The sequence below is a fragment of the Falco biarmicus genome, chromosome 14 (genome assembly GCF_023638135.1).
Source record: "Falco biarmicus isolate bFalBia1 chromosome 14, bFalBia1.pri, whole genome shotgun sequence".
NCBI classification, from domain to species: Eukaryota; Metazoa; Chordata; class Aves; order Falconiformes; family Falconidae; genus Falco; species Falco biarmicus.
In genome coordinates this window covers 6,821,257-6,837,673 of record NC_079301.1, presented here as the reverse complement: position 1 = coordinate 6,837,673, position 16,417 = coordinate 6,821,257, and the positions used below count along the sequence as shown (strand labels likewise).

The window sequence follows — 16,417 nt, the reverse complement described above, 5'->3', positions numbered from 1 at the left end:
CTGTCATGTCCAAGAAATATTCTGTCAAGGATTCTTTTCTTGTCATTCCTAGATATACTGACAAAGAACAAATTATTAATACATAAAAGATTTATAAATTCGAGCTATCTTGTCCAGGGAAAGTATTTAGAGGGAAGAAGAATGGAAGATGGATTGTTTTTCCTTTAATGAACATTCAAAAAGTTCAAAGATTCCAGATTTAGAAAAGATCCTGAAGAAGAACAAGATGCTTTTTGGGCTACCAACAAATGACAGAGACACATTCACAGTGAGATAAAAAAAACCCATTATGTTGACTTCTCAGTCTTACTCTGCCACATCCCTTCTATACAACTGTGGGGATACCTCAGCAACAATTCTCTAATTTTTGAAGTGATTTGCTAGTGGAATAAATACGCAAGCAGAGTTTCTTTAGACTGTTTTGAACAAAGACCCTAAAGGTGTTTCTTCTCGGTATGGGTTGACAGAATATAACCTAGAAAATAGAAATCAAACAGAAAAAATATGGTTAAGTCTGGCATGTGAAGTGGCATAATGGTTGTGCAGACTTGAAAAGAGCTAGTCTCCTTATCTCACTTGTCATCTAAGAATAAGTTATGGCTAGATATAAGACACATACCAGCTGGAAAAAAAGCCAAGTTGCACCTATATTTGTTGCTTACAGCTGAGTGAGGAATTTATGGAATTCCCAAAGCAGCCAACAGGTTTGGGGTTTCTCATTATAAGACCCCTGTGGACAGTTCTGTGTTAAGTACAGATGTCAGCTTGGGAGCAGTATTCAGACTCAAAGGCTGTCAACAGATAGTAAGTAGCTGATGACTTTACTCAAAAGACACATTTGTTGGTAAGAGGCAAATGAGACATTTTGATAGAAATTTCCGAGTGTTCAGTGATAGGCTGATTTATTTGTATGTTTGTTTTAAATAGAAGGTTTATTGCCTCAGCCTGTTGACAAGGCAGGACAAGTTATTTTAAAAAACCCAGAGGGAACGTTTAAAAAATGTGCAACACAGCCAGTCTGAAATCACACAATTAATTTGCTTCTGGTTTTTTATGCACGCAAAGTTGAAGGCAAACATATCAAAACATTGTGATTTGGTAAGTTAAAATAAATATTGGATAATTTATTGCCAATTCTGATTAAGTCTGACCATTGCATTTTCGGGATGAAGAGTAAAGATTTCAGAAAGGCATAAACACACGACTCTCAATTCCATTTAAAAAAACCAAACAAACAAACAACAAAACTAAAAAAAAATCCCAACCATCATCTTTCATTCCACGCGCAAAATTTACTGTTATCCGTAATGTGAGCCTTTACAGTTCATCAGTATACTCTTAGACAGATTTATTTATTGTATGTAATGTTTAATATTTTGATCTAAATGTAGCAATTTAAGTTTCTCTCTAGTTTTTACAGTCCATGTCATAGGAAATGGATGAGTATGAATACCCTGACATTCTCTCCAAGCATCTCTCTGCAGCGGTGAGGACAAAATCAGTGCCAAAGACCAGGATGAAATGAAGCAGTGGTTTCTCTATTAAGAATTCATCTCTGCTCCTCTCAGCATAGTAACACTGGCTGCAGTTCCCTGTCATATAACTAGGAGGAGGTAATGACAATCTGCTTTAGGCATCACAATTTTCCCACACTTTACAGACATTTGGGTCGCTGGAAATTCAGTGTTCTTGGAGAATTCCAATTTTCTACTTTAGGAGACAAATAAAGCTACTACTTCAATTCAAGTCACAAATAACAAGAAATCAACATTATACCTTGCAGTTTTTACTGGAATGGTGTTTTCAGATGTGGAAGTTGTTCATATTCTGTATCAGCAATGCTGTGTTAATGGAAGGTTTCCTTTACACACAGTGAACTTAACACATTTTAAGATTAAAAAATAATACTAATTCTCAGATTTCATTATAGAGAGAAGTTTAAAGTAAAATCCACTTTGAAATAATTAATATAATCATTTAATGGCTAAATCCTACTGTTTTAGCCTAAATAATTATTAGTCATTTAGTTTATGTACAGTTCTATGAAGGCAATTCATGATAAGAGAATCAGAGAGAGAGAAGCTGGAGAGAGAGTTCATTCTCTTTTTGAAATGTAACTTCTTGTGCATATCTGGTTTTGCTTCTCTGTCTCCACTTCTCTATTTCTTTCATGTTATTTGCACCCTACCTTCCACATCCCTTTTTTCTTAAGTTTCCCAGGTTTTGCCCCAGCCCGTCCTTCACAGTTATTGTAAAAGTTCAGCTGCAGGGCACTGCTATCCCACTCCTTAGTGCCTCCATTAGCAGCAACATGCCCAGAGGGAAACAAGACGCCAAAAAGTAGTTTCTTCAGGCTAAGCCAATCATTGTCAGATACACATTGGCCTAAAGATCTATCATAATTTATCCACATTGTAATTCTAACCTATTATTAATAAATTATATTCATTTTTACGGCAAGGTTGTTTTCACAGAAGCATTTCCCAAGTCACATGAAACATGGCACTGTGATTCTCAGTCAGTACCACTGTCTTTACATACATGAATTGCTGAATAAATCTCTTGGACTTTGGAAAGCTGATTCCTCCCCTCAAGCACAAACAAAGAAAATACTTTCAATACTGACAAAACAAGACAATGACATAAAAACCCACCAACCACCCTCCAAGGATCTGATCAAGAACAAAGTGAAGTTAAGAAGATTTAAACTATTAATGTTTGGTTTCTGAAAGATTAATTTTAAAACCTGTTTTCTTAAAAGAGACAGAAACACTAGTATTACAAAGACATCAAATACAAGTATTTGGTGAGGCAAAGTGGAAATACTGTGATATATCTTTAAAAAAATTAAAGTTTATTATTTGTATATAAATATATATACAAATATATCTATGGGGGAAAAGCAGGGAACTCAAGGGGGTAAAGGGAGAGAGAGTGCACAAGTAAATAATGGATTGTCCAAAATCAGATTTAGCAAACAACATAATTTTCTTTTTTTTCCCCTTTTTTAGTGTTTTATTTAGCCCTTTATTTTAATTTCATTTGCTAGTCTATAGCTTCAGCAACATACCATCACATATAAGACAGAGGTCTACTACTTTGGCCAGTACTGGATACGACAAGGACATTTAAACTGCCAGTTCCAAAACCACACAAGCTTCATGCAAACCATGATTTACTCTACCTGACATTCTTATGTTGATATACTATTGATGCAATCCATAAACGTAATCCTAAATTTCATTTTTTTTGGTCTGTCTGTTCAGCTCCATTCTTGAACAACTCTGGTGCTCAATTTACTGTATTTATGTAAGATTTGGGTAAGAGGAGTGAGACACTTTCATTTTTCAGGAAATACTATCAAAGTTTGCTGTGCCATAAATAAAAGATGGAAGATAAGAACATTAACTAGAGTTGCAAATTCCTTCTCGAGACATTCCTCAAGACAGTTTATTTTACTTTGCCACCAAGTTAAATGAGCTTAAAACCTTAATTTACTAGTGAAAACCACAGATTTATAAAAATAGATTTAGAATTCCAATTAAGTAACAAAATGTATGCAGACTTAAACCTAAAAACATTTAGCTAAAAGTCTTCTTTCATCCGCTTGGTCTTATTTTCCCAGTTTTTCTTATTTCTAACCTTACTACAGCATCACTATCTATTCAGAAGTCAATATTGATTTGAAGATTTCCTCAAAGACACAACAAACTTCAATTGATTATTTAAAAGCAGATTCAGGTATGCAGAAAAAGGTGTTATAGGAATACAAAAGCACACAAAGAGATCCAAATTCGTTAAGGTTTCTTCAAACCATTCAGGAAACATGCAAGTCTGATACTTTCTTTAACTTCAGTGAACTCATGGTAACTGGAGTTACAGAAGTGGAGATTTTCATCCCCTTTACTTATTTAATACTAACAGATTACACTCACTTCTTAAACCTAAGAAAAATCCTTCACCAAAACTAAAAAATCCTAAAAAATGGAAATAAATTGCTGCTGTTAGTGGGACCTGCACTTCTTCCCTGCAAGTATGACCTTTGAACTGAAAGCTTTAATAGAAACACAAATCCCTGAAATGAAAAAAAGCCTTAAAATATATATTTATACAATTTATCTTTCCTATTACCACCTTACTCGTGTAAGACTATCTGCAAATTCTGACTGGTTTTTTTTCCCCTCATATATTTGCCCCTCTTTTGAATGGCAACTGGGCTGAAAGCAGATCATTTAAAGGTCTCAGTTGGACCTCTTCTCCCAGACACTTAATTTAAAATTACTTTTTTTTCACATTAAAATCCATATGATGTGAGTCACAGGAATGTTACAGAATGCTTCTATGCACACACACACACAAAAGTATTTATGTGATTAGAAATTTTACTGTTCTCCCTTTGATGGCTTTCAGAGAACTATGTTCAGCAGGAATCCCGTTGCTACGGGCATGGTTGTACAAAAACACCTGGACAGTGCTCTAATTGTAAAATAACTTTTAAAATAAATTAAAACCTAGTAAAAAAAAATCTCATCGAGAACACTGTTCTGATGGAGGATTGGCCAAACAATACCATGCTACTGTTTATCACATTTTTATTCTCAATCTTACTTAACATGACTACAAGAATCTGCCTGATACTCATTCTACTTCTGTTCCTACACAGCTTATCTAGAAAGAGGAGTAAATATCTGACATTCAATTAAAACTCTACAATTAGAAGAAAGACAAGAACTACTTCCTGCTTTGCTCAATAGATTTTTACAGTACACATGCTACGAGAATAATGACAATAAATCTTGCTTATATTGCCCAACATTCCTCATTATAAGGTGCTTTGTATTAGGTTTTGGTTGGTTGGTTTTTCCCCACTTAAACTGAAATATTCTATGTCAGTCTTTCACTTCGAGTTTCATGGGAAATTTCTAGTCAAAGCAGTTAATTCGTTACAGATTGAGTCTATTTCAAGATTTTCCTGAATTAAAAACAACACAAGAAAAAACAAACAAACAAAAACCATGACACACACCCCCCTCTGATTCCTTGCAGGCCTCTTTTTACAATCTGTAGTTTGTTCATGCTTTGACAAGAGACCTGGCTAGTACTGTCTTTATGTCAGTCCTGGAAACCAACCAAAAAATGGACAAGTTATAAATCTCATGAAAATGATGGGTTATATTCATTCAGGGGAGTTTTGCAATTCACAGGAAACTCAGACCATACATGTAATTTCATCGAAGGTGCAATTTTTGGTGAGCACCACAGAGCGCAGAACTGCATGGCAACCTCCCCATGGCTAAAGGCTTGTCCAGGCTGGTGGTGCAGCTAATGACATAAACTTTCCCACTTGTGTACTCAAGATTGCCCCACTGTTTGCCAGGAGTCATAAATGCAGAAACCGCCTAATGTAAATGCTACGTGAATGGAAAACCAGCTAAGTAGATGGAACAAGGTCCCGAGGGAGCTGGTAGGATCTCCAAGATGAAAAGAACACTTGGAAGAAAAAAGCTAGGAGATGCAGGTTGAGAGAATGCATTACTTCTGAACTGCTGTATTTGTCCATTCTCAGGAATGGGAAAAAGGAAAAGCATATTCTTTTAGGATTGATCTAAACTGGGAATCACAACCTGCTATTGTTGATCATTTGCTCTGTTTAAGTGACTGATGTGGTTTATCTAGTTTCATACTCCTTCCCAACTTACATGTCAATCTCAAAAAAACTACAACCCACACATAGATGGTATTAATAAGGTTAAGTTTGCCAAACACATCCTTGGAACTGGGAAGTATAATACTCCACTATCGTGTGTTTTCTCCCCCTCCCTCTCCATGTGAGTACTGTCCCTTTTAGTCATTTATTGCATAAGGTAGGCCTGGTCTAGGCTGGAAATTCTGGTTGATTTTGCCTCTAAGATTCTCTTTTTTTTAATTTTTTCTCTCTTTTTTTTTTAATAGAATAAGCTGGAAGACGTACAGTAAATGATGTTGTGGGGAAAAAAAACAGTCACGTGGCTATAGCACTTGAGAATAGCTCTGCAAAACTGAATTCTGTGATACTTTTTAAAATAAACATCTTCATAGAAAAAGTAGCTCTGTGGTGTTCTTTTTTCCCCAGGCTTTTGACTTTATATTTTTGGTTTCTGTGATAACTCAGAGCAGTCCTATAAATACAGAAAATCCAACTTTTCTGAAATTAGCAAAAGCTTTTGACCTCAATGTCTTTGTTTTTTACGTTATTTACCTGTGAAAGGGAAGCAATACCCTTCCATCTCACAGGAGCATTATGGAAGTGCATAAATCACATTAATGATTGAAAGACACCTATACGTTGTATTGATGAGAACCATATAACCGACTATTAAGTGATTAATGGTGCCTTCCTCAGATCAAAGGCCTAGTGGCATCCAGTGAACCAGAGGAGCAACAATTAACAATAAAGATTAAATGAAATATTGAGCCTCTGTTCATTGGGTGAATTACATTATCTTGGTGTACAAGACAAAGCATGGAGTTGGTGTTAAAAATAGCACATGTATTTGTAATTGCAATCTGTCAGAATCCACTCACACAAGGAAGCCCAAACAAGGTTGTACCGGCAACATTAATTTTACTATGCAATAACTTTTAAATGTTTGCCTTTGCCATCTTTAATTATATATGACTTTTTTTTTTTCTCTGGGCATATTTAATCCAAAACTACAATTACCTTCAGTACTCATTCACTTCTTTTTCTGGAATTTAAGCAGTAACCCATTGCTGTTCAACAACTGCGATTTTCTCAGATCTGTTCCATTTGTATTCTCTCTCAGAGCAAAATCAGCAGTATACAATTCTAGCTTAATTACCTGAAAGGTGTTTGCACTGCAAATACTTTCCTGTCTCCCTACATTTTGCTTTTGGTGGCACCGGACACGTACACAGAACAGTAGAAACAATTGATTAACATGGTGATAGTTTCTAACAAGATCAGTTTCTAACAATCGGGAAAAGACACTGCAACACTGAGATACTGCCTTCCACCCAACAAGCACCTTTCCCTCCACCCAGAGCAGGCAGTAGGAGATAAAGCTGGGAAAATGCGTAGCCCAGTGTATCGCTGATGGAACAAGAGTGTTCAGTGTCTGAACAGAAACGTTCTCGTGAACATGCACACAATGTTCCCACACAAAAGAACAGCATGTGTTTCTAAATAGGCAAACCAGGTTCCTGATGCATAACACCACTTAAATCCTCACCGTGCTGTAGTTGTCCAGAATTTATTTGGGAAATTTAGATCATCTGTCACTTAACACTTAGAGAGTACAATTTATTTTCCAAAAAAATAAAGCAACAAGGGAAAGAAAATGTACCATTATGTTCCCAGTCCTTTAGCCCAAAGGCTACCTCCACCTGCTCCAGTGTCCTAAACCATTGGATAGCTTTTATCAGCAGTATACGATGGTGGCTTCCTATAGATCTGGTTTTCTGTATACCACTCTGTAAAAACGCAGTATACGTCAGTCATATTGCCTTTAACCCTCAGCCTGCCTGCATCCAGTGCTATGAAAGGGGAGATTTATAGGAATAATATAGAAGAGACACAAATCCAGCTGAGCATTTTGGGATTTTGCAGTGCTGGAATTTCTTAGGGTAGCTTTGTGTGCCTATTTGTTTTCCTCAATATTCCAGTTAAAATATTTATTCTTAGATAAAACATAATGTGGATCTAGCAAAGAAAATTTGATTTTCTCTGAAAAGCTCAAAGATCTTAATCATAACATTATATAACACTATGAAAACATAGGAGTTATCTTTTTTGATTAATGCCCTAAAGTGCGGTTCATTCTTCTTTAGCACATAATAGGGAAAGTTTGTCATGTAGCCTGTAACTAGCTGAGGAATAAAATCTTTTTCAGTGTTACCACATCTATTCCACGCAATATTATGAAAATATATTTCCTCTGGCCTGTACAAATTAAAAACTATCCACATTAAGTGAGGTTGTATTTCACAACACCATAAACAGAGGCAGTGGTGGATGGCTTGATTAAGAGGCATTCAAATAGCTGTAGTTGTGGTACCCAAGGAGGTGGTTAGACGCGCAGATCATGGGTACCAACAGTATCAAATGTAGTAGGAGGTATGTGCTAGAAGCAAAACAAGCTGTTAGGTGGGAGGCTTTCATGTTACCATGAGCGTGTCCAAACACAGAGGCAGAGGGGTAGATTGAATGTGATGAAAAAGAAAGTATAGGTAAGGTAGGGCAGCACTGTGGAAAGTTCTGGTATGTAAGGGATCTAGAAGAGAAACTGGCTTCAGGCAAACCAAATTAAAGAAAGGCTTCTGGTACTTTAAAATTTAAACAGTGGACCAAGATGGAGGTATTGATTGTACAAAGACCAGAAGATACCTGAAAATGGCCTGTTGCATATACCAGGCTGCTAGAAAATTTTCGTCTAAGAGTTCACTAGGAACTGCTGGTGTAAATTCGGAACAATTCCGGTATAGTAGTAAAGTTGGATTTTGATCCTGCTTAGTCAGTGAGGCAATTTAAACATCCACCAATAAAGCAACAGGAGTATAAATAGAACAGATTATAGAACTGGAAGGAAATTTCACATTAAAGAAAAATCCAAATAGTAACCTTGGGAGGGGTGCTATTTAAGTTACAGGGAACAGATGTATCCATAAAGGGGTTTTGTTTTGTTTTGGTTTTTTAATTATAAAGCATATAACGGCATGTTTCAGAAACTCCAGGAATAATTACTGCCATTTCACATCTTTGATACTTGCTGGCTTTTCAGTAGCTGAAATTTACTCATGTGCAAATTTTGATTCACAGTAATCCTTGTATCAACTCATCAGTTTACTAATCTATTGTTGACCAAGAACCAGATGTTCCAACTTTGTGTTATTCCGGATCCAACTCTCTCTGCTCCACCAAAGAATTTAGTGGTTTATGCTCTGATGTATTTTTTCTTCTTCAAGCAACATCAGGCCTTGGGGTATAACTATAGCCGAAGAGTAAAATAGTGAGAAAGATCCGAGCTGAGCTGCAAAACTGGGAAATCTAAAGACAGTTGTGTAATCTCACTGAAAACTGTATAACACATGGATTTCCTTGTATGCTATGACAACCAATAGAGTCAACGGATATCGGCCACTCCCTCTGGAACAGCAATTATTTACCACGAATAACGCTGGTGTAAAAGTCTCTTCTCACCAGCAATTACATGCCATGCTGAGTCTCCTCATCCTGGAAGTGGGATGGAGTGAGTCAGACTTCTTATGGCCTTTGAACAGATAACAGGGGCCAAATCAGATATACACAGTACTATAGGCTATAGTTTAATCCATCCATCTGTAGAATTTCTATGAAAGGGAGGAGCCAGGGCTTGACAGCAGGAGGTGAGTTCTCATACAGACACAAAATAGACTAAATGTAGAGCTAACAGCAACTACAATAGTGATTCATAGTCATAGATAGTATGGAAGGAGAAAAGAAGATTAAGTGTTGCACAACAAAATTGATGGATCTTAGATCTATAAAGTGTAGAAACCCATATATAAAATTTGAAGATGGTTTGCTGTCAAATATTTTAAGTAGTGTGGCTTGATGGTGTAAATTAGTTAAGTTAAAATCCGTGTCCTGAAAATGTCAGATTATATACACTATATACTCAGCAAATCTTGTCACTGTCTACTTTTCCTCCATCTGATGCAAAGCCTTAAAAATATGTATATGCTGAAACACACAGACATTTTAAAACCTACACAGAATTTGCTACCAAACAAGGGTCATAGAGCCTGGAAGGAAAACTTTGGCAGGTTTTCTTAATCTGTTTTGATGTTCCCATATCTACTAAATTCATTCACAAAGAAAGGACTAACAGTGTGTCTGAATTAGCCTTACTCTAAACATCTCCCCCAGAAAAAAATGCCTCAGAACTCCTTTTGAAGTAGCAGTTTTAAGACACTTAAAACCAATCTCTAGTAAATATTATTATGAAAAAATATATTAAATATAGTGGGCTGCTTATGAATTATTTTTTTATCTCCCATCTGAGTTGCAATGTAATGATTCTTTTTTACTTTTACTTCCTTGTGAACAGCAGCAAAGGCAAAGACAGACAAGCAACAAATACTCTGAGCAGGAAAGCTAACAGAACTTGGCCTTCTGCGAGTTTACGTATCACACTTGATTTATTCAGCTCCCCCATGTCTCTGTAACCCATTCCTTCATCTCCAGCTGCCTCATTGTCTCACTTTTCTTTTTCCTAAACTCATCCCATTCCATGCGTACCAACAATTTACTTTTAGCCTGCTGAGTGACATATGCTTTGTTTTAGTTTACAGCTTGACGTGTATTGACTGGTTAGCTGGCTGCTGCTTCTTGATTCTTGGAGAAGCATTACCTCTAAATTAGCGGCAAGCAAAAGAAATGGCTTTGGTTCAGACATGTGCGGACTCCAGTGTCATGCAGAGCTTCATAGGACCCCAAGCCTCAGACCTATATGTTCGTGTCAAACCTGGCTGAAATTGGCCAACAGACATAAACGTTAATGGTGGGCAGGAGGGTAGAAAGTGATGAGGAACAAATAACAGGAAGCTAAGGACAAAGATTGCATAAGACACAGAAAATCAAACAAAAAAATAACAGTTCTTTTTCAGAAAACACACATATAAAGTCTGTGTGATTCTACAGTAATGTAAATCTACTAAGGCACATATTAAAATAGAATGAAAGGGAAAACATTCCTTGGTATTTTTTTCCTGTGTTTGTTTGTTTGGTTTTTTTATTCATGATTGTCCACAATTCAAAATTGCTAAATGGAAAGTGATCTCTCTCTCCCCCCGCCCCTTTCCATCTAAAGTCTTCTTTCAGGCAACTTTTTCAATTTAGCCTCAAATCCCTTCTACTACTTAAGTCACACAAGTAGGACTCAAGTATACACTGAAAGTAAAATGTGTCATTCTCTAAGTTGGGATGACATTGTCAGTACTTCCCTGAGTTGATGCTTTGGTCAGATGGTAGAAATCTTGAAGCCTAGTAAAAGAAAAAATCAGTCCGGAAATAAAAGTAGTGAAAGGTATTTGAAGTCTGCTGAAAAATTGCCATTGACTTCTATGTAGTTCAATGTTTACAAATTCACACTGAGATGTTTTTTAAGAGAGAATTATAGAGATGATACATTTTTCTTCATGCTTATATTCTTGATAAGAGTTTTCAACTGAAGTTACAATCAAATCCAATAAACTAGCTAGCTTCTAAAAGGCATTTATTTTATACATTTTCAGAACTATGAGTTCTGACGGAATACCAGATGCTAAATCAGTAAAAATGCCTGTTTAATGATTGCCAATTGAAGAAGAGATCTGTTCAAAGTGGTCTGAATCTCTAGTCTGCAGACTGGCTGCTCATTCTATTTGATACCAGCACTGTATTACTAAAATTTACAGCAGTTTTCTATTTACTAAAATTCTAGCAGCATTATATTACTAGCTCCTGAACTGTATCAGAATCAACACCCACTTGTGCTACTAAACATTAAGCATAGAAACATCACCTCGCATTGGAGTCCGTGAAAATTAAATAATATACAAACAAACAACATGCCATTGGAATACTGAAATAACATTTTAATATCTCCTTGCTGATGTTCAGAGTTAGGAGGACTGTGCTTTGGTTAAAAGAGGTCTGGTCTATTCAGGGACCACTGAAGAAGACAAGAACTAATTCTCTTACTAGTGGTGTGGCACTGACTGAGGGCAGCTGGCAGCACGCAGAGGCAGACATTGAATTTTCCCCCAGATCCGAGGCACACAAACGTCCCCGTCCTACACAAGGGTAGTAAGCAGCCCAACAGCCAGACACAAGGCAGTCTCACCAGATTTGTGAGGTAAATCCATTCCTCACTCTCAACACCGGATTCGCACCGTGTCCATTCGTGCACAACCTGAAGGAAGCAGCAGGCAGAAAGCCCACAGGCAGCAGGATCGGGGTCTCTTTCCTCCTTTTTTGCTTCCTGTGCCTGGAGATATTACAGCAGAAGTAATTGAATATCTGTACTCCAACTATAATTTTTGAAAGAGGCTTACTGCAGATAAACCGCATAAGTAACAAGGTCTCCTTTCCCTTACATCTGCTATCTGGAATTGTAAGAAAGACTAAGCTAAAGGTTAAATATTTGGAAAAAAAAGTAAGGTTCCAAAATACTTCTATGAGGACAGTTTTATCACACATTTTATAAATGGGATATGACATCATCTAGGAACGGACTGTATAAACTATATACAATTATTGTTAAACATTTGCCCTAAAGTGACTTTTCTAAACCCAGTGAGAATTAAGAATAAAAAGAAAAGCATGAAACCCATCAGTCCAAAATAACTACATCGAAGAAAAAAAATAATATTACACCCCCAAAATTGTAAGTCCTGTCAAAAAACCTTGGGAAGCATCAAACCGAAATAATTAATTTTGGTTCAAAAAGAAGTTGACTGGAAGGAAAAGAAAAAAATAAGTTTTAGAAACGCTCAAGCATCCAATTATTATTTTTTTGTCTATTAGAACAATGTAAGAAGTACTCTTCATTTCCTCTGATTGGTAGTGTCCACCCAAAATAGCTAGTAACTGATATTCTAGATTTGTATTAACTAAATTCCAAAATTTGTGGTGGGAAGGCATACACAGCATATTACTGTGGGAATTTAACTGGAATTTGTGCTCTGTGAACAAACACTCAGCAAGTCATTTCTAAATTACTGTCATCTACCCTGGAAGACTATTTCATAAGCTACCATTAGCCATTTTACAAACTTAAGGGACAATGTCACAATTCTCCATTTCTGAAGCTCAGTTTCAAACTACTCACTTCAAAGCAATGGAAGAGGAAAAAAAGCAATATATTTTCTTTATTTGAATTGGCCAGAGGCACAGGGGAAAGTAGGCTTCATCCTCTCACAAGACACAGGTGCAGCTTTTTTACTTCTTGCTTACAAAAAGAACTGATATTCTATGACAGTAAACATGAAATCTTTTTTGTTCACGTACTAGAAAATATTACCTGTATATCAATAGTTCAGCATTATCAATTGCTTAATCTTACCTTGAAAAGAGTCCATTTCTTCAAAGAAATCATGAGAAAATGAGGGCATTTGCTTATGTAGTTTCTGTAACTTGTGGAAGTCTTTATACCTAGCCTTGTACTTAAAGTTTATAAAAATAAAGACACAATAACAGAAAAAAAAAAAGGCTGAAAATATCTTTCAGGGCTTTGGTAATAACTGGTCTACAGTGAATTAATGGAATTTGTTCTACGTGTTTAACATCTCCTAATTCAATCTACTTCAGTTTTCTCTGTTCTCCAAATGCAGATTGCTGGCTGGTGGAAAAGGAAGTTAATTAGCTATAAATACCAACAGCACCCAAATATTAACATACAGTGAACAGCTGTGCCATTTGATAAATTGGTTTTGTTTCTAACAGTGATTCTACCCAAACATTATCTGTATGGGAGGAGGCTTTTCTCTTTACATGACTGTCTTCCATGAAAACCAAATCAGTTCTATGCATGAAGGACCATGATACACCAAAGAGGAAATTAGCTACATTTTTCTAAGGCAAGAATATAGTTTGTGTTAGATTGCATTAATAAAAAATTATTCACTAACAACAACAAAAGTAGTCTAATTGAAAGAATTAGTGTAGGAAGTGGTCATTAGCTTGTGGTAGGGACTAAAAATGTTGCCAGGTGCCTTTTTACTAATTATCACAACTTAAAAAAAATATGTCTTTATTTACCTCTCTCACTAAATGTTTGAATATATATATATATATATATATAAAATTGAATAATAATTGAAAAATACTAGATTAATGACTGCAGAGTCAAGGTTGTCCTACTTCCTCTGTTAAAATGTTGTAATCCTGAATTAGAAGAGACTACAAGTTTTTCAGGATTATCACATACCAGCCAGTCCACGGAGAAATCTGATGCTAACCTGAAAATAATAAAATACAAACTGACCCATCAACAAAAAGCAGAAGCTTAAATCAACACAAAAGAAGCTATCAGATCTTTAATTTCCTATGCTCACTGATATCCTTGACTCCTAAAAGTCATCATGGATGTCTTGCTAACGAGATCTAGCTTACAGTACTGAAATTGCACATCAAATCCAGACATTATATAAGAAATCACATCAACAGATTTCAAAATATACTGGAGTCATAGATCCAATTAACTGCCAGATGTTCTGAGTCATAATCACTCTGCCCATTTCAAATCCACCACCAGTATCAAAACTTATTAAAGATTAGTTTCAATCCTATTTGATAAACTGCTTGAAAAGTGGCTTTTTGTGGTTTAGGCATAAAACTGTCTGGAATTGAATGGAATATTGCAGATTGTCTCACCAAATGGGGCCAGATTTTCAAGCCTTTCAGCTACAGCTACTGGCCTGAACTACAAAACAGAGATACAGAAACCTCTCTGTTGTACAGCCAAATTTCTATGACATCCAGTTGTAATGTTTTCTGTCTTTGGTGTCAAATTGACTTTGTGTATCCACAGAGTGAGTTCTGAGTAAAGCTTAATGTAAAGCTATAATTTCAGCACAGAATAAAGTGATTTACCTGTGTTATTCTGTTAATATGAGCAATTTGTTCATACTCGCAGTGCAATCGACACATACCTGTAATCACCAAGATGCTCGGCAATGCCTCTGCAGTTTACAAAATGAAAATGAACCTGCAAGACTGTGTGGGGCTTAGTTGCCTGCTGGGGTTAAACCACAACCAAAATTAAAACAAAATAAAACAGGCATCATATTCACTTGGACTTCAGCTGTCGTAACAGATCCTAAATTTTGGACTTACTCATATGCAACTTGTCTATGTCTTTTGCGCCAGACTGAACATTTTCAACTTATGGCAATTATTTTCAGGCAAGGAAAGCCCCTGTTGCTGGATATTTCTTAGCAAACTTTAGTGTTAGACTTTTTGAAGTATCCTTAAGAATGTTAATTACAAATGTACAAAATAGAACCTCTTATACATTATGTCCCTCTGGTATTTGTAGTAAGCGTATATACGTAGTATGAGGACAGAATTCCAATGTAATGGAGATCTCACTTGTTACTAAAATGCATCAAGTATAAAGGAATTGTTGTATGCCTGTTTTAATGGACACTTTTGACAATTTTTTCAATGATAGACAAAAGATTTCATCATTCCATTAGTATTTACAGGATTTACCCACACAGCTCTCCCAAGCGAGACTGAAGGAATTTACCCTTGAGAAAAGATATGGTAAAGGTTAATATCATCCATATGTGGGATTTTACTGTACTGTCCTTACAAAAACAAACTGTGGAGGTCAAACCAACCAACCAGGAACTGCAAAAAAATAGTACCTCAATTTTCCCTTTATAGCTATTTTCTTTCCTGCAAAAAATTGCCATTCAGTACTGGGAAAAAAAAAAAAAAAAACAAACCCCAAAAAAAACCCCTAAACCAGTTTAAGGAAGCATGTCAATTTTCAAACCCCCTAAACTGTAACACTGTAAAGACAAGCAATTGCAGTGCAGCAGTCCAGAGGATACAGAATTTTAAAATCTTCCTTTTGCTGATGGTACCCTCAAGATTCCCATAATGAAGATGTGAGTTTTTTTCATTTTTCTTGTTCCATATTGTCCTGGTTGTGGCCAGGATAGCATTAATTTTCCTCTTAGTAGCTGTATTTTAGGTTTAGTGTTAGAACAATGTTGATAGGACACCGAGATGTTTTTAGTTGTTGCTGGGTAATGTTTATACTCAGTCAAGGATTTTTCAGTTTCTCAAACCCCATCAGTGGAAGGGCTGGAGGGGCACAAGAAGTGTGGACGGGACACTGCTGGGACAGCTGACCTGGACTAGCCAAAGAGGTATTCCATATTATAAAATGTCATGCTGAGTATATAAATGGGGGGGTGGGGGGGTGGCCAGGACGGGCAGATTGCTGCTGGGGATTGGCTGGGCATCGGTCAGTGGATGGTGAGCAGTTGTATTGCGCATCACTCGGGTTTCCCTTTTGGATTTTATTCCTCTCTCCCTTTCTCTCCTTTTCTTGATTATTATGATTATTATTGTATTTAATTTTATTTCAATTATTATTCTTATCTTGACCCCCCAGTTTTATCTTTTTCCCCGATTCTCCTCCCCATCCCACTGGGGAGGAGCAGGGAGGGAGCGAGAGGCTGCATAGTACTTACTTGCTGGCTGTAGTTAAGACACCACACATTTTTGCAGTTATTACATTATGTCTGTATGAAACATTACAATTTTAAGAGTGGTTCATGGCATTCATTTCCCTTTATCGACATTAACACTTTTCCAGAGGCCCCAACATGTACAAAATGCCCACGGACTGAATAAACTGTGATTACACTTATTACTGAA

General features: G+C 36.4%; 1 long non-coding RNA gene across 2 annotated transcripts in view; it reads right to left on the bottom strand.

Moving 5' to 3' along the window:
• The window catches only part of LOC130159034 (uncharacterized), a 441,764-nt gene that overhangs the window by 366,311 nt on the left and 59,036 nt on the right, over positions 1-16,417 (bottom strand). The gene's annotated exons all lie outside the window — the stretch shown is intronic.